The sequence below is a fragment of the Arvicanthis niloticus genome, chromosome 6, assembly GCF_011762505.2.
Source record: "Arvicanthis niloticus isolate mArvNil1 chromosome 6, mArvNil1.pat.X, whole genome shotgun sequence".
Taxonomy (NCBI): Eukaryota; Metazoa; Chordata; class Mammalia; order Rodentia; family Muridae; genus Arvicanthis; species Arvicanthis niloticus.
In genome coordinates, this window is record NC_047663.1 from 31,355,004 (window position 1) to 31,377,043 (window position 22,040).

The 22,040-nt window shown below is 41.3% G+C and overlaps 1 non-coding gene across 1 annotated transcript; it reads left to right on the forward strand.

The window, feature by feature from the left end:
- The first annotated feature begins 21,516 nt into the window (after positions 1-21,516).
- Positions 21,517-21,652, forward strand: LOC117712205 (small nucleolar RNA SNORA17). Its single transcript, XR_004607267.1, has one exon. It is a non-coding gene; the product is annotated as a small nucleolar RNA SNORA17 (small nucleolar RNA).
- The last annotated feature ends 388 nt before the right edge of the window (positions 21,653-22,040 follow it).

Consider the following 22,040-nt stretch of genomic DNA (forward strand, 5'->3'; position numbering starts at 1 on the left):
AGGAGATAGCTAGGCATGATCTGCTACTCTTAAGTGATCATTTAACTTTACATAAAAAGTAGCTTAAAAAGACAAATAGGAGGAAATTCCCTAAGAGGCTTTGCTTGATATTTCTCTGCAAGTATGGCATGCTGTAAGATACTATCTATGAAGGACGTTTGTACACATGACAGTCTGATCCTCACTGAAACATTGTGAAGCGAAATAGTATCATTCTCCCCATCTGATGGATGAACAGGAAAATGTCAAGAGTCTTTGACAAAGTCAAGTACTTGGGAAATCTGTTAACATATTTGTAGCCACAGGAGTGCAGATTCAAAGCCCATGTTAATGGGACACATATAATATTTTCTTAGGTGGCTACTTCAGATGACTACCAAATAAAGCCATTAAACCTTTGAAGCACTTTTCTAGTCAAGTTTATAATTATTATGACAGGTGTATTCAATCGTAGCACATGACATTAGGTAAAATTTGCAAAGACAAATTTCTCTAACACAATAGGAGTTTGATGATACCTTTAAAGTCCTATCATATGTAATCTGTAGGTCCTTGCTCATTTTTCCCAGGAAACTCTCAGGAGGCAGCAAAACAGTACTGTTCTGGAAGTATCTCTACCTCGCCTCCAAGTACAATTCAAGCATCTTCTCTCACTCTTTCCTTTCCACATTACATGTGGGATGTCCTTGTGTTGTTCGACTGTTAAGTTGTTGGCCATGTCTACATTTATCTTTGGATCCTGGTCTGCTTCCCATCAGAGGTCATGAGGAGATTTGAAGGAACAGATGGATAAAGAAGTGTGGGAATGCAATCCGGATACCATGCTGGGAAATGTGCATTTCACACAAGTCACTACATTGCTGTCTCAGCTGCTTGGCCAACAGTGTAGGTTGCTCAACAGAGTCTATGCTTCAACTATGTTTAAATTAAACACAGCCTGCTTTCTTGGGAGGCATAGAATCTCAAAATCAAGAGCAGAAAGGGAGCTTGGGAACCATCTGGTCGAACCTTGCTTGTAGCATCTGTAAATAATCCAAGAGGTTATAATTATTTCATTTAAAGCTTGTTTCTAATCCCTTAAAATAGGAAAAAAATGAGAGGGGCCCCAAGTCCCCCTCTGTAGGAAGATTTTCCTTCCAGAAGAATCCTGCTTCCTTGCCTGACTCTTAAGAACAGACTCCAAAAGACACTGGCAACTACCACCTACATAAATGTGTCTCTGTTCCCACTCCATTTTCTTCTCCACCCTTCCAGGGTTATGATCTCTTCCTTCCTAACACACACTGACGACTACAGAACAGAACGTCCATTTCACACTGCTCAAAAAAATCCCATCTCACTTTTCAGTGCTAACACAATCCAATGCCCTGCAGCGTCTCGGACTCTCATCCTTTTAAAGGCATTGGCATAAACTACGTCCATTGGCTGTGGGTTTAATAAACTCTCCTGGGTGCTGAGAACATTCAGCCTGTCAATTTAAAAATCTTTTCTTGAACACCATAGATCACTGCAGAGAGAGGAACACTCACGAAGAGCATCGGCCAAGTACAGGAAAGCAAACGCCACAGATAGAAGGTTCAGGGGCTGATGCTGATGAAGATAACTAACGGCCCAAAGGTAAATAACATCACTCTGGAATGCAAATTGAGATAGCATTGTTGGGAAGAGGTCCTCCATGGTCTGGCACCTATGAGATAGTGAACATAACACACTAGGAATTATTCAAGGCATCCTTAAAACTGCTTGGATTTCCATGGTTTTCAACTTCCTTAGACATAGAGAAAGAGAAACAGCTTTGTGAATGGTCTTGATTCTTAATTATGTCTTTCCCTCTACTCCCAGAATAAAACAATAAACAAACAAACAAACAAAAAAAAAAAAAAAAAAAACCAAGACCCAGGCATGAGTCCAAGCCTCCTGGATCCTTTCTCTCTTCAAACACAATCACGAACTCTAATTACATAGCATACTTTGCAGCCTGCTGCAGGATGCTTTGCCTTGCCTTTTAATTGTATCTATTTAAGTGTCTTGTCTCATCCAATGTGATTATAAACTACTGGAGGGTAGGAATGATGCCTTATATTTATCTTGTCTGATCCGTAACAGCTGTTGCCACAGTGAAAAGCACAACACAGGTGCTCAATACAAACTCTTTGGTATGAATAGATCAAGACACTTGGAGATTGAGAAAGTTTGATTCTATCTTTCCTTCTGGCCTGACCAGAAATGCTGTCTCAGAGATTTTGCCTCATGCATTATTAATTTTTACAGGTGCCACCTTTTCCTAAGAAGATACGGGGCACAGCCAGTCAGCCACAGTGCATTACTCTAATCAGCAACAATCGTGGTCTTATCATAATCAGAAACCATTGTGCAGCTAAGATGGAGCCCCTAAATGACAATCATCTCACCATTGTTACATGGTGAATGGACCATCATACCATCAAAGCAGAAAAGTGGCCCCAAAGTGTTCTCTTAAGTAATCCTGCTGAAAGATTAGGCACCAGCAGGTAATTTGGCCTTATCCTTCTCTGGAAAATGTAGGAGACACTTGAAGTTGAATAAATCACCACGAACAATTGTAAGAACAAATCACCAAGGGCAATTTGATGAGGAAGATCATTCTATAGTCATGATTTTCATATCATCCTCTGTGCTTTCTGATTCTCTGGCAGCCAATGATACTTCCCTTCCCCCACACAAAAACAGTGAGTCTGAATCGGTTCAGGTATGCGTTTTCCTAGAGATAAGAAACACTGGCACAAGACTAACTGCATTGCTGTTTCCTGGAAGATGTTGCAACCTGAGACTAATCCTAGAAAGAACAGTCTTGGCCAAATAGAGGAATCAGAGGACGAATGAAGATACGTTCATAAAATGGAGCAAGGACAAGTGAGATAGTATTTTACAGTGTTCTTTCCATAGTCTTGCTTTTCTAGCATGTCCAAAGGCCTGGGTTAAATCCTAAGCACCACACAAATTGAAAATGATAGTCCACACCTGAATCCCCAGCACCGAGGAGGAGGAGGAGGAGGAGGAGGCAAGAGGGTGGATTTTTTCTTGGTGATAGTCAGCTACATAGCAAATTTGAGGTCAGCTGGAATGCATGAGGCTTTGTCTAAATCAACAAACAAATAAACAAATACCTTAGCTGTCTGGAAACCTGCACTATGTACTTATTAATCTACTTAAGTATCTATTGTATGCAAATAGCTTACTAAAAAAAATGTAGGCAATACAAAGATAGGACCTATTACTATCCTGAAACAATATAGTGTTGTAGGCTGTATTATAATACACCACACACACACACACACACACGCGCGCACACACACACACCAAAGCACCAGTAGGTGAAATATGTGAAAAGAATATCAGTGTGCTCTGTCCCATAAGATGGTGTCTCACACCTGGCATTCCATAAAGATATGATTCACTGAGTTTTCCAATACTAAGAATCTGTATTGTTTGCAAAGCTCACATTACTCTTACAGTTACATTTTTTGAGAGCTTTAAATTAGAGGAAATATAATTTAATTAGGGAAAAATATGTACATGTGAAATCATGGACTGATCAGTACAGGCCTAGAAAAGTATGGCCACTGACCAAATATTACGGAAGAACTAAAATTTAAATTATTAAAATATATAAGGAGCTGGGGATTTCCCAGACTAAAAGAGCAATCAAGAAAGCCAAAGTCCATAACAGTGTATCTGGGAAGAAAGGAAATCAGTCAAGAAAGGAAGATTGGAGCCAGAATAAGCAAGGTCATAATTAACAAGATAATGAGGGAGTTTACATTTTAATCACCAGGGACTAGAAAGCAACTGATAATTTTTCAAGAGAAAAGTGGTATAATGTGACTATTACTTTCTGAAGGATTACTAAACAGATAGAAGTGTATGAGATGGATTATGTTTATGCAAAACGTAAAGCTTCACAATGTTGAAGACTAATCCAGTGGTGTAAGCAGAAATGTGTTGTAAACAGAGACATTTTGATGCAAAGTCCAGAGAATAAAAAGCTCGCAGAAGTTGGTTGCTGGGTATACAAGGAGACAAAGGAAGGAGGCAGTTAGTAGAAGTTGATCGAGATAGAAAGTATAGAGGCTGGGTTAGACCGATGATCTTCTTCATGTTAGGTGTTGAACCTAACAGTGTGTGAATGGAAACACCCAGTCCAGTGCTGATGATAGTGAGAGGGAAGGAACAATAAATGAAGCCAGGCTTAAGAAGAGCAATTAAAAACTTGGTGAAGTCACATCCAACAGGATACACAGTGCCTATTGCTAAGCTTTAGTTTGCCATTCGTGGTCAAGAGAAGCATAAGTTGATTTTTTTTAATGTAAAGATCACAGTATTTAAGAGAGACTGACTCAAAAACTTTAAGTCCTACTACATAAAATTAAGTTAAAATACTTCTGGGTCATCTACCTGCAACCTCTGGTCTAGTGCATGGATGGAAACCCATTATCAGAATTTGGGAGTTAAGAGTATAGGTTTGGGTGTCTTCATTATCAGGAGGAATGGGTAAGATAAATCAAGGAATTAAAGGGGTGACAAGTAACCCCAAAATTGAATTGTAAGAAAAAGAGTGATCTGGATTAAACAGACTGGGGAATTAGGGGAAAAATAAATTTGAATCACAAATGGGAGATAGGTAAAAAACTCAAATGTCAGCTTATTTCTGAATCATCACTGAATATCAGCTTAAAGCTTAGATCATAAGACCACATTTCAGGGCAGCCCCCTTCTAGCAGCCATAATACACAGTAGATGACAGACCCCATGTGTTCATAAACCATAGAGAGAAGAAAAGAAAACTTCCCCACAATGCATACATACATGTACATACCGCTGTCCATGACTTGGTGTAATCTGCCTCCATGCACAGCATGAGAGAGGACTCTGAAGCCATGTGTAGTCTCAGTAGAAGAGTACCAAGATGGCTGCCTTATGTTTTTATAGGCATGAAAGGAATAAAAGTTCATGTGCTCAATCTAGGCTGGTTTTCCTGGAAACTGTTTGCATCCAGTGAAGTCTCACATTCCAGTTTAGCTCCTGGAAGTTAGTTATCTCTTTCACAGTCATTAATTTACTAATCCTCAGGGAAAGACCACTTTGTCTCTCAAAATCTCTGGTTCGCTGTACAAAATAAGGAGAATAACATCTATACACAGAGCCATAGTGAGGCTAAAAGTATTCTTAAAATAGCATTACAAGTCAGACAATAGGCCAGTTTGCTTTTCTTTCTGTGACAGAGAATGTTGATCAGGGTCATAACTGACATCTTAATCAAGGAAAGTACTGGTTAATGGGTCAAGAGGAAGTTAACAGCTTTACCCAAGTCAGTGTTGTCAGATTAAGTTCTGTAACATCTGGTTAGCACACACCAAAAAAAAAAAAAAAAAGTGATAGTGGGAAAAAATATTACCAGAAACAATAGAAACAATAGACTACAGGTAGCTAAACAATCTTTTTAACACAAGACTTTCCAGGACCTTTAGAATATGAACATGGGCTAGAACCAACTTAGAAAGCAGAAAAGCTCGTGTCTCATGGATCATCACTTAAGACAAGAACCCTTCAGAACACGGGTAATAAAATGCTGCCTGAGACCATTACTGCAAAGTTCACCTCTAGATGATAAATAAGTCCAGAACCATTTATTCTTCAAGGCATCATGATGCAAAGAAAGAACAATGAATGACCTGAGAGATTCAAAGACAGTTAGAAGGCTCACATTTCAGTCATTACTGACCCTTGACCTTTGTGATTTTGCGATTTCATGATCTTCTGAAGAATGTAGGGGGCAGAGCAGAAATAAGAAAATCTCCCTATTCTCTCTCTCATATTACTCGTTTATAAATTACTCCCTTGGAGACAGCATCATTCTAATATTTTAATACAAACATGTTTTTGTAAGATATTTAACTGGTAATAATATGGTTCTTTTGCCCTTTGGGGTTTTTGCCCTCTTAACTAGTGTTATTAGTTAGTGAATTTCCTCTCACAATGCATCCAAGCACAATACTTAAATCATTTTTGATATACGAATTATTCTGCCACTTTGCATTGATGAGCCTCCTCTCTGAACAGGGCCTATCTTCCACTTTGCATGCTAAGAGTTTTCCAACTAAGAAAATGAGGTTTTATAAGGCTCTTCCCCACACAGATTGCCTGGGCAGAAAAAGGAGCCTCGCCCGTACAGAATCCTGTGTTTCCCTGTGCTGCACAGTTAATGCCATCTGTGGCCTTTTTTGCTTTATTTCCTGCTAAAATTGCAAAGAGGAACTTACAAACGTGTAATGTGGATCAATTCTTACGGCAGTAATTGTAATGAGGATAGGAAACGGTGCAGTGTAAGCATTTGACACCTGAAGCTGCACTTCGTAAAAATCTAATCTATTTTTCATTAGACTTTCCTCTCAGAAGATCCCAGGAGACCAGCCCAAAGCCCTGATCCTGCAATCAGATTAGGCCATCTGGCCTCCTGCCACCTCTCAGTACAGTCCTCTGAATGACAGTCACATGTAGAAAGACACTCGAGTAGTGTTTTTAAAAAATAAATAAAAATAAGAACTTATTCATAGTTTGTAGTATAAATCGCCATTTTGCCAAATGACAAGGCATACAAAAAAAAAAAAAAAAAAAAAATCAGTGCTCCTGAAAAAAAATAGTAGAAGTCAATTTTAATTGGTGTTCAATTACAGGACCCAAAATTTCCCAAATCATGCTCTGTGCTCTATTGTTTTACAAAACCAAGATCTCCAGATGAGCTTGAATCAGAGGAAAATTGCAACAGTAACTAAGAAACAGTCCTCTTTAATATTAGCTGAGCCTTGCCCAGCACTCTTTAAAGATGCCTGGTAAGTGCAATGGATTCTGAAAAAGAGGAAGAGATTCAAGCCTATGCATGGTCACTTGCTCCTCACATGGAAACCTGCATCCAGTTTTAAGCACCTTTCCCAGAGCAATGACCAATCTTTAAATGGTGAAGGAAGAAAAAAGATGACACGCCCCATTAGTGGACTCTCTCAGTAGTTTAAAAGACCAGGAAGGGTTAAGCAGACAGAGCAATCTAATACAAGAGAAAGCAGTCCTGTTTTGAGTAATAAATGAATTCGGTAAGGTTATAAGACATAAAATCAATGTGTACAACCTTTTTAACCAGCATAACCTGACTGCTGGTGAACCCTGACCCCACTTGATACCTTGGACTAGATAGAAGTCATGGGTCAGCAAACTATAGTTCCCGGTCAAACCCAGCCCACTTTTCCTTTTTATGGATAAAGATTTATTTGAAACACACCTAAGCCTATTTGTCTATGTCATCTATAGCTACTTCTTCTTCATAATGACAAAGTTAAATAGTTAGTTACCTGACTATACAGTCTGTTAAATCTAAAATATTTACTTCTTTGCCACTGGAAAAATATTTACTTCTTTGCTCGAATCCTGTTCTAAGCAGCTAGATTTACAAGCCATCTATCCTATGGGACAGGCAAAGAAACAAGCAGAGGGATTGGACATTTTCATCCTACTCGGCCACTTCACTTTCATCTCTGTCACCCATCAAACCAATGAAAAGCTCACCTTTTTTTCATTGGTCCCCTCATAGAGCCTTTGGGTATACAGATATGTATGGATTTTAGAGGATTTGTTTTGTCATATAATATTTCAAAAAGAAAAAGTCTTGTTTTTTAACCTGGTAAGCTATCCTTAAGTATATACAAAGACATTTGGCCCATTAAGACAGTAATTGGAGAATTCTATGTATACAGCACTAGAGAGAGAAAATCACCACTAATAGTGTAAATCCATATCTTAAAGCTCATGCTATCTTGATAATAAAGTTTCAAATAAGAAAAGACCCAAAATTATGTTTCTGAAATTATCATCAAGGCTTTGAAAGCAGACATATGCTGATAGGCTTGTATAAATAAATGGTTAGACGGAGTTACGGCTACGCAATGTGATTTTTTTTTTCTTTCAGCCTCAAGTTCTCTATAATAAACACAGATTGCATTTATGATAGTCAAATAACTTCCAAATATTGGCCAATGAAGACTCTTGAAAGACACAGATTGCAATAAAACAAATATTGAGCAGAACACAGATTTAATACACGTTAAGGGCTTTCTACCAATTGCTAATTAATGGTCAATATGCTGAAGTTTTATGAGACCTGGGAACACTCAGTCCTAAAAGGGGTGTTTCTATCCCTTGCCCCAAGGCTCAGGAAACCCTGAAGAAATGGAGACAGATATCCGAGAGGCAGAGGGGATGGAGAACAAGCAAACAAGGCCCTCTAAACATAACAGGACCAACACACCAATGAACTCACAGAGACCGTGGCAGCATGCACAGGGCCATCAAGATTCCCCAGCTGAGAGCAGAGGTGGCTCTAAGTCCCCATCCCTAACCCAGAAAGTATCTCAGACTGATAACTTTTCTCAAATGAAAACTTAGTTTTCTCCAGTAGAGTCTTAATGGCATGCAAACCAATGGCTCTCTCTCTCTCTCTCTCTCTCTCTCTCTCTCTCTCTCTCTCTCTCTCTCTCTCTCTCATGTGCATTGGTGTTTTGCCTGCAAAAGTTACTCTTAAGGGCAGGTTCTGTGCCCAGCAGCAGATGAACAACACAAGACAACTCAATGGCAATTTTTGAAAGTTCTTTGTCTCATAATCCTTTGTCAGAGCATTTTCTTGTCTGTCAGTCTGTTTGTTTGTTTGCTTTCTTGCTTTTTAACATTGCTGGATCTTTGTGCCTGTATTGTGGTTTCCAATTTTGTGGTTTTATGAGATTTCTGTGTGGGGGAACAGATGTCTCTGTGTCTTATGTGTGTTTCTTGTCCCTTTTCTTTGGATCTTTTTTTTCTGTTTGTTTTGTCCTATTTTGCTGTTTGTTTTTATTTTATCTTAGTTTATTCTATTATTATTATTATTAAACATGTACTTTAGATGCATATATATATATTCTAGTGATAGAAAATAGGGTGTTGATTTGAGTGGGTGGGAAATTGGGGAGGACCCAGGAAAGACTTGGAGAGCGAAAACTGTTCAAAATATACTGTATGAAAAAAATCTATTTTCAATATTTTCCAACCATGCTGTTATCAACTTTTATTTTAGCAAGGGGCTCCAGAGTTAAGAAAAAGTTGAAAACCACAATCCTTTAGAGTCCTCTCCAAACTTCTCTGCACAAGTTTCAAAATTCTCCTCTTCTAGTCCTTCAGTGGCAAGGGATTCATTTGTTTCTAGCTTTCTTGGATCAATGCTGAAAAGAAGGTGTTTTGAAAACCACCCCCAACCTCTTGTTTAAGTGAAGTATTTTGCTCTCCAGACAATAAGGCTGGACTTGTACAGAATTTAAAAAGAATTCTGGTAGCTTAAAATGTGCAAAAGGAGCTCATAAAATATTCTTCCTGGGACTGGAGAGATGCCTCAGAAGTTAAACTGCCTACTGCACAAGCTGGAGGAGCAGAGTTCAGATCCCCAGAAACCCAGGTAAATGTCAGGTGGGTGAGGTGGCTTTTCTATAATTCTAGCCTTGGCAGGCTGAGACCTCGCTATCCAGAAAAAGCTGGATAGCAAAAGTAGCCATACTGGGGAGGTCTGTATTTGATTGAGAGACACTGTCTCAATCAATAAGGTAAATGAACAATCAAAAATGATTGCTGACATCAACATCAAGTCTTCATATACACACATATGAATGTAAACTCCCACAAATGTGCTCACCACTATAAAAGAACGAGCACACACACACAGGAAGAGAGACTCCATCACTTTCTGACCCTTAAATCTATTCACAATGTAACAAATGAGCACTGTACCAGTTCACTGTAAGAGTATTTTTTTATTCTCTTTTACAAATTGTCATCGTGTAGATGACTACTTCAATCTGCTAGCCTAGGCCTAGGCCTAGGCCTAGGCCTGGTAGTTTCTGTCCTCTACACAGTCTAAGGCCTAGAATGTTTTCATCCTCAGAGACTTACTTCTGAAGAAACTCACCCTTTCTAGTTCTTTCTGAGCTCTGGTTAGCTGATTCAACTCAGTTGTTCTGGCTCAAACACCTCTCCAAGCTAACTAATTCAAGATGGCTTCTTTCTCTGGCTCTGATTTTCTGCTCTGTTTTGCTTCATACTAACTTTGGCAATCTATTCTAATCTTCCGGCCCCTTCTCATTCTCTGACTCATTCTGTCTCACCTGTGGCTAGCTTGTTTGCTCTTCAACCTGTCTCTGTAAAACTCTCCCTGTAAAACTGCCTCCCTTCTCCTCACTGTCCCTTAAGTAGCTTCCCTTTCTTCTCTCTCTTCTCATGAGAGTTGGGTGTATCCTCTTCTGTCAAATCTTTCTCCAATTCATCACTTTGTCTGCCACACAATTAGACATCACTTTTAAACATGGGTGTTTCCTTCTCCAAACTAACTTTACCTTCATTGTTTGCTATTAAAGGTGTGTACTAAGGGTTTGTCTGTATTCCAGTCAGAGGGATTAAAGGTGTGTGCTGAGGGCTGAGACACACCATAACTAGAACAGATTTTTTTTTTCCAGTAAATAACACACTCTTAGGGTTCACAGTGTGATCAAATATCCTGCAACCATTCACCAGGCCTAGAAAACTGGACTGTTTCAACCCCTTAACAAGAGAGAGGAAGTGATCAATGTGATCAGTTGTCTGCTCCTTACTGGCAAGTCTAGGCAAGAGGAGAGAGGTCCCGGTCCCACCAGGCCTCTTCTCCGGGGCTGAGCAGTATGGTGAGTGTCGACAGCCCAAAAGAAACACACAGGCTGGGAGTCTGGTCGAAGCAGGAACTCAACTTTATTGCATCAGCCTCTTGCTTATATAAACTTGGAGCGTGGGGAGGGGGATTTTTGGTAGGATGAGATGACATAGGAGACGAGAAAGGATAATGGAGGGTATAGGGTGACTGACAGGGCCAATGGCAAAGCTCTACATTAGCAATGGCTTGGCGGGGCAGAGGCAGGGCCAAACAGGTCTTGCTGAGTCACCAGGGGTATGGAAGTGACTGAAACAGGTCTCAAAACTCGAGCCAGGCTTAGGCTCTCCCACAAAGCCTCAGAAACTCGAGCCAGGCTCCAGTTTGTCCACAAGGCCCAAACCAGGGCCGAAATGGGGCCAAACAATCAATTATAGTCAAATCACTTGATATTTGTTACCAAATCTTGGTAATGAATGCATTCTCACTTCTATGTATATTTGAAAGTTTTCAAAGTAAAGTAGTAGAATGAAATAAAGACTTAGTAAGAAAAGACAAGAGCAAGTAATAATTAGTAACACTAAAATGAAAAATAATCTATCATTTAAGATAGTTATAAGGCATGAAATTAATAAATGACTAAAAAGTTATTAAAATCATGTTTTGAATGAGTGTTTACATAGGTATTTTATTTATATTTTTATACTTCTTGGTATATTTTAACAAAGTATTTTAAATGATTATTATATTGAGAAAGGAGTAGAGTATTCAGAGTATCCTAAATTTTAAGAAAAATATGCATACATTACCTTTGCAGATAGACTAGGAAGAAAAGCACTGAGATTTCAATATCTGAAATGAAGCTGGGTGCCAATGGTTCATGTAGGAAACTGTTTACTGGATTTCTAATTATAATTATTAGAATATATATTTCTCTAATTACTAGCATAGGACAAATAGTAGCATTGATTAATAAGTGGTGATATTTTTGCATCTGGGTCCTATACAATTAGTACAAATGTTTTTGGGCAATTAGTAAAAGGTAGTGGTGTAAAAATGTTGAATATAAATACCTGGTTGTTACTAGTTTAAAAGTAATGAATACTGTAAGGCTTTCTACACACTTAACTAAACTTCTTTTTAAAAATTAAACTTGTGTATAGTAATTTTTTATTAGTAATTCAGTGAAGTGCCTATTTAGTTCAACATGAATTTTTAACTTCTTTTTCATTTTGATACCAGGAAATTTAGATATCATTCCTTGACTTCCAGTTCATTTTGATTTTGGTGAGCTGTCATAGTTTCTCATGTTTGTCCTCTATGTTTCTTTACTTCATCGTATGATTTGGATATGCCTATGATTCATACTTCATTTTTTCTTATCATTTTGTGTGCCCTCCCCCAGCCTTCAGCAGGCCTGAAAGACCTTGTTTACCACAATAGACCAAATAATAGGACCTAGGTGGAGTTACCCACCTTGGCTGCATGTACAGCCTGCTACAGGAACTTAGAAGAATAAACTGCCCACTGAACTTGCCTTGAGATATCTCTGGCTGTGACTAAGGATGGGTTCCCCCACCCATCTCTGGCTGAAACGAGAAGGGGTTCAGTGGGGCTTTCCCTTTAAATTGAAGAGCCAAATATTAAACTTTGAGCCTTGATCAAAGAACTTTGTCTTAGCTTCATCTTTCTCTTGCCTTCCATCCCTTTCTTCATCTCCAGCCCCACTTTCAGGTGAACCCAGTTGGTCTATAGCCACAGGCGGCTACAATTTTATATAAGCCTTTGTCTTTTGGAAATAATAATTAAAAAAAAAACACTCTGAGTGGTTTTGAGGAACTTGATGCCCATTCCCAGACTCTTGGAAAGGCTTTGTGTGATGTGAAAAGAAAATGGGAAGATTCCTAAAGTTTGTGTTCCCCCAAATAATAATGTATGTTTTATTCTAAGGGTCTGCAAGTCTCTCAAGAGTTAGGTGCATCTTCTCTCACTGAGTCCAGACCAGACAGTCCTCTGCTGTATATGTGTCAGGGGCCTCATATCAGCTAGTATATGCTGCTTGGTTGGTGACTCAGTGTCTAGAGATCCGGGAGTCCAGGTTAGTTGAGACTGCTGGTCTTCCTATGGGGTTGTTGCCCTTCTCCTCAGCTTGTTCCAGCCTTTCCCTGAATTCAACCACGGGGTTATCTGACTTTAGTCCATTGGTTGGGTGTAAGATCTGCATCTGTCTTGAACAGCTGCTTGTTGGGCCTCTCAGTGGGCAGCCATGCTAGGCTCCTGTCTATAAGCACTCCATAGCATCAGTAATAGTGTCAGCCCTTGGAGCCTCCCCTTGAGATGGATCCCAGTTTTGGTTTGTCACTGGACCTTCTTTCCCTCAGGCTCTTTTTCATTTTTGTCTCTGCAGTTCTTTTAGACAGAAACAACTCTGGGTCAGAGTTTTTGACTGTGGGATGGCAACCCTATCCCTCCAATTGATGCCCTGTCTTTCTACTGGAGGTGGACTCTATAAGTTCCCTCTCCCCACTGTTGGGCATTTCATCTAAGGTCCCTCCCTTTGAGTCCTGAGAGTCTTTCATCTCCCAGGTCTCTGGTACATTCTAGAGGGTTACCCCACCTTCTACCTCCCCAGGTTGCCCCTTCCATTCATTCTGCTGGTCCTTAGGGCTTCATTCCTGTTCTTCCCTCAATGCCTGATCATGTTCCCCTCTTCCTCTCCCTGCCCCTTCTCCCACCCAGATCCCTCCCTCCCTTTGCCCCCTATGATTGTGTTCTTCTCCCTCCCAAGTGGGATTAAAGCAACATCACTTGGGCCCTTCAGCTTGTTAACCTTCTTGAGTTCTGTGGATTGTTTCCTGGGTATTCTGATTTTGGCTAATATTCACTGATTAGTGAGTACATATAACCCCTAATACTATCAATGATACTCTGTTATGCTAACAGACAGGAGCCTAGCATGAATGTCCTCTGAGAGGCTCCACCTAGGAGCTGATCAAGACACATGTAAAGACTCTCAGTCAAATTTTGGATGGAGCCTGGGGTCTCTTTTATGGGAGAGTTGGGAAAAGGATTGAGAACCTTGAAAGGGATAGGAACTTCACAGGAAGACCAACAGTCAACTAACCTGAACCCTTGGGAAAATCTCAGAGAATGAACCATTAACCAAAGAGCATACATGGGCTGGACCTTGGCTCCATGCACATATGTAGCAGATGTGTAGCTTGATTTTTCATGTGGGTCCCAAACAACTGGAGCAAAGGCTATCCTTAAAGCTATTGCCTGTCTGTGGAATCCATCCTCCTACTAGCCTGTCTTGTCTGGCCTCAGTGGGAGGAGAAGCCCTGCAGATACTTGATATACTAGGTTGGTAGAAATACCAAGGGGGGGGGAGCCTCCACTCTCTCAGAGAAGAGGGGAGGGACTGTGGGAGGGGGGCTGGGAATGGGGAGGGGCAGTGATCAGGATGTAATGTGATTTTTTTTAAAAAAGCAAGCAGATAAATAAGAGGCCAAAATTTCTCTGAATCTGTTTCTGCCCCCACAAATTTTAAAATCTTAAATGTACTCCATAAATATGGTCTTTATCTCAAAACTGGTTTTCTTATTGTCTTTACTAGCTTTTACTAGGAAAGAGGATGGGATAGCTAGTCTGTAGGAGAACCTGAGTGTGAGCCTCAGAATACCCTAATCAGGAGTCTGAAGTCCTAAACACTACACGATCCTGCCTCCTGGATATTTTCTGAATGCTAGTGATTGAACAGTGCAATATATATATATTCTCTATTCTCTTGAAATGGGCAGTAACCATAAGATAAATTCAAGTGTTTCTCCACAGATAGGAGATCTGTGCACTGGAAAAGAAAAAGCAATCTGCCCAAGTCAAAATATAAAGAAAGAAAGTAATGTGTATATAAAAGAATTTTTAAAAATGCAAGGACATACTAAAAAAAAATTAAAATCACAGCCTACTAGTTCAACAGCAATGTCCTCAACTAAAAGATTTTATACTGCCTGCATGTATCCCACAAAATGTATCCCAAAACAAAGTTCAGGAATGTAATAAATTACAGCTCAAGCATAATGTTTGTGTATCTCATTAAAATCAAGTGAGCATTTTGAGTTACGATTCAAGATGAAAATGTAATTTGCATACTAAGTCTTCACATGCCTGAAGATGTCTTGGTCATCTAGCTAATTTATTAATCATTCCGTCTACCTCTGCTTTCTGTGTGCTCATGGAGGCTTTGAAAATCCTAACAGCTTTACAAAGAAGAGTTTGCCAGCTGAGCAAACTCTTTGACCTTCTATATGGAGTTGGCAAAACTCTGAACACAGCCTGGGGTGCCCACAGTGACATGAATTCTGGCCTTCACAGCACATTTTCCTTTTGGAAGGCATTAGACTAGAGTGGGGAAACTTTTTATGGAATGGAGCTGTGTGTTTGCTGTTTCGACCCCTGCTGACAGCAGAGCAACATTAAGCTCCTCCATTCAGTCTGCTGATGCAGGGGAGGTATCATAGCAACACTACTCAGTTCCCAGGGACAAGAGTAGCAATTGGGCAGTATAGATTTATTAGGGATAGAAGGCATAAAAACTGTAGAACACACCACTCAATTCTTGTCTCATAATTCTTGTAAATTTTCAGTCATTATGTCTTCCTGCTCATAAATTTGGTTTTAACAGAAGAGGCCATGAACAAGTGCCTGCCTGACTCTTATCACCGTGAGAGACCATTTCCTCTGTCCACATGTAAATAAGGGGAAGTCAGTCTCTGTTCTCTTAAAGTGAGATCTTTCTCCTATTCATTTCTCCTAAAATTATAGATATTTTTCCAGAACATTATCTAAGATGGCCTTTGCTCTTATACTTATGAAAACTACACATGGTGCTGGGCAGTTGAGTATTTTCTGAGGTGTCAAGTAAATATTTTAGAGAAGGTGGATCATTCCACAGAAGTTCACAGACAGGCAGCGTCTGGAGTTGCTGGCACATGGCAGATGCTTGGATGTCATTCCCACTGATAAGTGTCACCATCCTGTGAAAACAGGATTTTGGTGGCTGAGGGTAACACCCTTGCTGTCTACACTCATGGGTTCTATGAGTGATTCTCTTCAGACCTGTTTCTACCATATTGAAGTGATACCAAATGTAAAAGTCTTATACTGACTGTTGTTGACATTGTTGGAGTGTCTTCTGCTGCATCTCAAGCTGTGTCTACAGCCTTTGGTACAGGTATCTACAATATATGTTTGCTTTATTTCTTACATATTTTTGTAATAATCACCTGCCAGCCCAGACTTTATTATCCCCCTTCCATCATATTTACAGTGTCTTTACAGGATAAGTCTTCTTCTCTTTCCACTCTCTTCTAGACAGTAACTCTTTCTGTTCTAGTAACCACATCCTAACATCTTTCTTGTCCTCGAGTTGAGTTATTGCTTCTAATGCACAAACATCCTCCACATTGCATTTCTCTAACCAATAATTGCAGCGGATTAGGTAGATTAAATTCATTAGTTAAAAGACAGGGATCATCAAATTGCAAAGTTTAGAATATTTTCTTAAAGCTTTTAGATAGAAAGATAATAAAACACGTAAAGTTAGACTGCATAGAAGAATAGGTATCACACAAATAAAGCTTTAAGGGAAAACCTTTATAAGTAACAATTGACAGGCTTTTCGTCTCCCTCAGTGATGTATATATAGGCCAGATTAGATCAGATTAAAAGTAGATAAAGGCGGGTATTTTAGGAGGCAATTCTCTCGTGAGTTCACCAGTCTCACAGGTGGAGGTCAGTGAAGTTTCAGATCCAGGCTAAAGCAAAGTGATTTATGGGTCTAGGCCAGGAGCGATGACGTGTCAGGTAGGACCTGTGCTTGTGTCCATACATGCTCAAAACCTGAGCCCCTGGGTAGGCACTCTTGAGTGGGTTGCCGGAAACAAGGAGATGAGGAGTGACACGTTAGCCCAGCGTTTTCTCCAAGCAGTCAGGAGAACTTTCTTAAGGCTGATGGGGTTGGGGAAAGGAGGGAAAATGGGGTTTCCCAGCTTGTGCAGGGGGTGAACTGGGGTTACAGTCTAAAATCCTCACCTCTTTGGGTATCCAGATGCTGATGCAGATCTGGCTACTGTTGGGGGCCGACTTTTAGCAGAAAGCGGCTATCAGCTTTGCAGCCATCTTGAGCCATATACCCTGACATGAGACTTGTATCACAATAACCTAGAACAGCTGAGCACACTCTGATAACATCTTGCTTAAAGGTGTGTGAGATGAAAGGTGTGTGAGATTAAATGTGTGTGAGATTAAAGGTGCGTGACTTAAGAGTGTGACTTAGAGATCAGATTTAGAGACAAGACCTAAGGGCATGATTAAAGGTGTGACTTAGAGGCATGGCTTAGAAGTGAGACATATAAAAGGCAGAGACAGAACAGAGAATCAGACACAGTAGAGAGAAGACAGAGAAGCAGGCACTTGGAAGAAAACTTGGAAGAAGTAACTTTGAACTTGGAGGCACTAGGAACTAGGAACTCAAGACTTGGGACTTGGACTAGGAAGAGAGACTGAAGAATAAACGGGATTGAATCACACTCTGTCTGGTCTCCATTCTTCAAGTCAGTCCTCACTCTCTCTCTTGCTGAACCCCTACCCTAGGACTGGAGCGGCAGCTTGGGCCAGGATACAGTGGCCGCCAAGCTCGGAGTGGAGAGGGCCTCAACATTTTTGGCACCTGAACAGGGACTCCAGCTTAGGCTACAACATTTTTGGCCGCCCAAATGTGGGGCTAGTGCAGTTCTCAACAGGCTACTACCTGATGAAGAGGGAGAGCAAAGAGCAGGAGAATCGGAAGTGGGTGGGTTCATACTCAGTGGAGGTATGGGTGGAGATGTATTGGGTTGACTATTACTCAAGTATCCTCATGAATCCATTCCTGGAGGACGAGAAGAAGTCAGGGTGTTAAAAAAAAAAAAATAGATTAATACCATCGGTCCTAGGAACCGGGCAAGCCGTGTGAAGAATGAAAGCTGTCGGAAAGAATGGAACGGAGATGAATCCTGGTTGTATTTGTAGAGTTTCTCAGACAAGTTGTAGAGTGACACAATGATACAGGTTGTAGTTGGAGAGTTAGTACATCTCTACCAAGCCAGACTCATAACTAGTAACTGCACCTTTTCCCAGGAATATGTAGGTGTCACCCTTACCAGTCCTGGGGAGGTCAAGGGCCCTCTAGTTTTATAGGGCCATTGAAGCTTGTAAGAATATTTTTAAGTTTACAAAAAGATATAAAATTTATATATGTTAGTATAATCATCTTTAGAAAAATATTCAAGCTCTGAACTTTGACATCTTAATCCAACAGTAGCGTAGTGAGGGGAAAAATCTGAAGCGTTTTTCCCTCCTTCCCTATACTGTAAATCACTTTCCCATGGTCAATAAGGTTTCTCACATCCTCTAACCTTTATAACTTCTATCTACCAACCTTAAAACATCTTCCTAGACTGTGGGAACAAACTCTGTGGCAGCAAAGCCCCAAGGCGGGGCGTTCCATGCTGCAGACACTCAGCCACAGCGGCAGACAGGGGCTGGGTCAGGAAGTCCTCCACACTGGCCACACGACTGCGGGTCCCAATAGATACGAGAAACTCTGGAAACCTGGTGGCAGGCCCCAGAAGACACATGGAGTCCAAGAGTTCAAAGCTTTATTGTTCGTGGCGAATGTAGATGGGTCTGGATGGTGTGCACACCCCCCCCCCAAAAGCCAGGGGAAACTGGCTTAAATAGGGAGGGGGAAAGAAGAGGAACTTAATCGAGCTATGCCCACCCCCTTTAGATAACTCATGAATATGGAAACCTCTAGGCGGAGGCCTGTTAGTCACGCCCTCTACTTGTGTCCTCCTGACTGACCGTGCAGGTTAATGAGAGATGTGGACCGGATGTAGGAGCCTGGATTCTGGGGGCGTGGCCTGAACGCCTGCCATTTCTCCCGGGGTTCCAGGCCTATGCCCACCCAAGAACCAAGACATCTTTCCAGGGCCTGACACTAGACCTTAAACATTTTCTTAAATCCTCAAACTTGTTTTTAGATCTTCAAGTGTCTTCTTAGAATCTTTCATATCCTTAGACCTTATATAAATTCTAAACTTTACATTTGTCCTATCCAACTATTTACCGTAATACATGGGTGGTTGATCATTGGGAGTAGTCACTGTAAAGTGAGTTCTTTTGGATCAAGGAATGGTAAAATGTTGCTTCTTTCACTAATCTACTCTGCAAACCCCTCAGAGACCTGAGGAGGGTATATTTTACCTGAGTAAGCAGGAAGTATAACCCAAACAGCCTAAATATCAATTAAAATAAAAAGGATTTACCTATTACCTAGATGGCCACCCCCATCGGGTTCCTGTGATGTCAAAGGCTCCACAGGCAGAAGCAGTCTTTGGCCATTAGGCCTAGAAGATGAAGAATTTTTTTCTCAGAGGAAGAACATGGAAAAGATAACCTTGTCTTAAACAATGCTAGGCTCTGGCAGCAGGTGAAGCACTAGGGCTGCCCCCCCTCCCCCAGTGGTTATTGTAACACAATCCAGGTGCAGTCCATTGTTGTTGTGTCCATATCTTCTTGGAGACCTTGGCAGGGGTTTTGGGGGAACTCACTGTTGGGATTTGGGAATCTCTATCTGTCATGGTAAGTTTAAATGTCTTAAATGCTGTATTCAGCAGATCTCTGAAGTATGTGAGGACCATCTATCATCTATCTATCTATCTATCTATCTATCTATCTATCTATTGTATATCCAAATAGACAAATGTTGCTTGTTTTTAGCTATTTTTTTGTTGTTTAATTAATTTGCCCTCCTTTCCTGAATCCCACCTGTACAGAGAAAACTCCCCCACCTGTTTGTAGAGAACTCTGGGCTAAAATGTCATCAGCCCTTGTCTCTGCGTTTCTGCAGCCCACCCAAGAGTGTCAGCCCAGGGGCTCAGTTTTTGACCATGTATGAAAGCTAAATAAAGCTTATTTGGTCATTAATTATGACTATAAGTATAATTATGAACATATTAATGAGTATGCTTATTTATGAGGTAAATGATAATTCATTTGTACGTTTTCATTATTTTTAACAGTTTATAATAAGTTTGTATGATTAGGTTTAAGCAGCAGGTAGTGTCAGAACAGGAAACGGTTAATAAGTTAGGAAACTGTCAAGGACTTTGACTGAGGGAGCTGTTATCACAAGGTCAAAAGTTGTGCTGTAGCTTCTGCGGTTAACAAGAATGGAGAATTTCTCTTTAGGAAGGGAAGGAGAACACTCCGTTGCCATGTCTGTAAGGAGGAGGTGGGATTGTTGGAGTGGTGCAGCTGAAACAAGTTTTAGAACCCATGGGGATGGTGGAGGAAGGTTTGTGGGGATGGTCACGGTAGCCCTTGATGGGCCTAAGGGGAAAAGGTCGCTGTGGCCCAGGCATAGGATTAAGGAAGCAGTAGTTCCTGGAGAGACAGGAGTGACCAGTTATTAAGGAGTGTTGAAGAGACTGATGTGCTCAGTACATGAGCAGTGAGGACTCCAGGCCAGCCCAAGCTGGACTGTGCAGAGTTTGTGGGGCTGCATGAGAATGAGTGTGGCCTTGTCTGATGGGTGAGAAGAAAGGGGGCTACCAGGAGAAGGGGGGCAGCTGGAGCTTTACCTGAGCTCAGGCAAACTGAAAGGAAGGGGGGTGGCTTGCAAGAGCCAGAGCCATGTGGAGGACATAGTGGGCTAAAGAATTAGACTCTGGAATTTGGAATCAAATTGGCAGACAAATGATCCATCCATACCTTAGGAGGGATAGGTTAGCAGCCTGGTTGGGAATAGCCATTGGAGCTGGAACAGGTTAGTCTTTTGCAGTGAAGAAGGGGCAGGTATAGTTGGGGCTCTGTCAAAGTAGGAGACTCAGGTTCCTTGGAGGCAAAGGGGTTTGCTTGCATGACCATCCTTGCTAGTAAGACCTGAACCATAGGCTATTGGCTACTGAGGGAGGGACAAGACTGCTGTTCCTGAAAAATCCTGGACAGACTGGAGTTCAGACCATTTGCCCACTTATCAGCAGAAATTTTAATATTACGGGGATGTTAACATCAAGAGCGCTCTCTGGTGGCCATTTACTAAAGCCAGGCCATAGAACAAAGGTGTTTGGGGTTTAAAGTCTGGGACAGACCCAATTTGGATAAATTTTATAGCAGGTACCCCAGGGGTGACTGAGAATCAGGTTTAGACTCTCGTTGCTCATCTCCCAACTTTTTACAAACATCCGAGAGCTATGACTCAGTGTCCCATGTAATAGCCTGGGGTCAAACAGTGCAGGAGGGGTTGTCTGGGGACAGAGGGTGAGATGAGAAAACATGGAAAGATCATCTCTGAATCCAAAGGCGTGTCTTTGTTCCAGAATGGACAAGCTTGCTCTGGCATGGCTGAGGCTTGACAGGGGATGCCAGGGGTCCTGAATCTGGTACCTCTTAGGCTGTGGCTGGAAAATCATTTACCCTGAGCCAAAAGTTGATTATATAAGGTGAAGAGGGAGGGTAGAAGGAGAAGAGTGGTCCCCAAGTGACCAGGGGCCTCGCCCAGGGAGTTAAGAGTTCAACCCCACCCCCAGACTTTGGCACCAACTTGATAGGCTTTTTGTTTCCTTCAGTGTCACAGGTATAGGCCAGATAAGACCAGATTAAAAGTAGATAAAGGAAGGTTTATTAGGAAGTAGCTCTCAGCAGGGCTTCCAGCCTAACAACACTCATTAAAACTGATGAAATGTGCTACCCCTAGAGGCATTGCTGGTCTGGCTGTGGTGTCATGTGTACATTGGTGGCAGAGAGGAGAGAGGCTATTTCTAAGCTCAGTAGCTCAGTATTCTGACCTATGAACAACTGGATGACTAGTATCCTAACATTTCCTGAAAGAAACGTTAGACTGAACGGACCACTTGTTCAGCATCAGGGAGCCCAGACAGGAAAGTAGTCTGAGACAACCACTGGTATGGTGCTAGCACTCTGCTCCCAGGAAAGGGGGCAGGATGGATACAAGAAGAACACGATCTGGGGTCACAGCCCCAGGTGGGAATAAGCCCAAAATAAGTGACCCTCATATGGGGCCACTCAAGCAGGCCAGGTGAAGAACAATCCTTAAACTAATGTCATGGGACCCAGACAGGGAGCCAGCCTGCAATGACCACCAGTCTGGTGTTGCATAGGTCTGAGAGAGGGAGGTAGACCATGCCCAAGATGATCTTTGTCCGGCACCATAAGGTACAAGAGAGACATAGCCCTCCTGAGACCAAAC